Below are 1,234 nucleotides of genomic sequence, written 5' to 3'. Positions count from 1 at the left end.
AGATTGCCCAATGTTCCATTTTAAAGACGGCTCCATTTCTTAAAAGCCTGAGAGTGATTGCTTATACTAATCCTAATGTATATCTAAGCATACTGGCCTCTTGGCCCAGTTTCTGTGTTTGAAACTGAATGCACATTGAACCCTACCAGGTCCCTGCCTGCTCTCCCACTCCCTCAAACACCCATGAACACACATACACACAGATTTTTTTTTTTTTTTTGGTCAGTATATGTTCCCTAAGGTTCAAAGCATCCTGTTAAAATACCCACACACATTTCTTAACCACTAGCACCCTTCCTGGTGTCAAAAGGAGTGCACTCCGTCCATAGGCTTTTCTTACAAAGACAATTTAAAAAAAAAAAAGTATGTTTATCTTAGTTTACAACCAGTTTTTCCTATACAATATATTTAGTTTTATGTCCAGTTCATATTTTATAATCTCAATCCTTGGAGCACTTCCTATCTGAAACAATGTCTTTGATGAAATATGACATGAATTTTGAAATCTAGTGATATTATAATTGTAACTTTCCATTGGCTTATTCTTTGATATTGGCCACCTCTTCATTTTCATTTTAAATGTTATTAACTAATATTAGTCAAAGAAAGTAAAGTTACTAAGAGGAATGTAAAATCACTGAAAGAAAATTATTCTGAAAATTCTCTTAGGAAGAAGAGGGAGGCAAAATAGAACTGCCTCCTCTGAGGTTTGAACTCAGGACCTTCAGATTATGAGACTGACACGCTGCCTACTGCGCTAAGGAGGCAGGTTAGAGGTGCTCTCCCCTGTGAACACTCCTCTCCTGACACAAACAGACAACGTTTTCCTTTGAAGATGGAAAACCGGTAGAATACTAGAATCAAATGTTTTTTATTGTTTTCAAAGTATATTCCATTGATTGGCTCGAATTGTCTTTCAAAATTGAAGTTGCTTTAACTGTATATATGGAATTTTCTAGTGTAGAGATGCAATACACTAAGATAAAGTTAACTAGTGTTTTTATATGACCTTTCCCTTATATTAAGCTTCTTGCCCTTAAAGATCCAGGAAAGGACTAAGGAAATGGCAGGAACATTTTTTGGAGGAGGGTGGGTTGCAAAATGTTGCTTACTGTCCTGATATTTAATATAACTTAATTGAGAAGAATATAGCTCAATTATGTCCTTTATTTGGAAACAAACGATAGCATTTTCTTGAAGATCTGGTTGAACGGCCATGCCATTCCAGGCAGGT

The 1,234-nt window shown here is 36.0% G+C and overlaps 1 non-coding gene across 1 annotated transcript; it reads right to left on the bottom strand.

Moving 5' to 3' along the window:
* Positions 1-694: 694 nt before the first annotated feature.
* On the bottom strand, positions 695-767 carry TRNAM-CAU (transfer RNA methionine (anticodon CAU)). The gene has a single exon. It is a non-coding gene; the product is annotated as a tRNA-Met (tRNA).
* Positions 768-1,234: the final 467 nt, after the last annotated feature.

Source organism: Eubalaena glacialis, chromosome 17 (assembly GCF_028564815.1).
Source record: "Eubalaena glacialis isolate mEubGla1 chromosome 17, mEubGla1.1.hap2.+ XY, whole genome shotgun sequence".
NCBI classification, from domain to species: domain Eukaryota; kingdom Metazoa; phylum Chordata; class Mammalia; order Artiodactyla; family Balaenidae; genus Eubalaena; species Eubalaena glacialis.
Note: the sequence above shows the minus strand (reverse complement) of the source record. Positions and strands in the feature narration are given on the sequence as shown.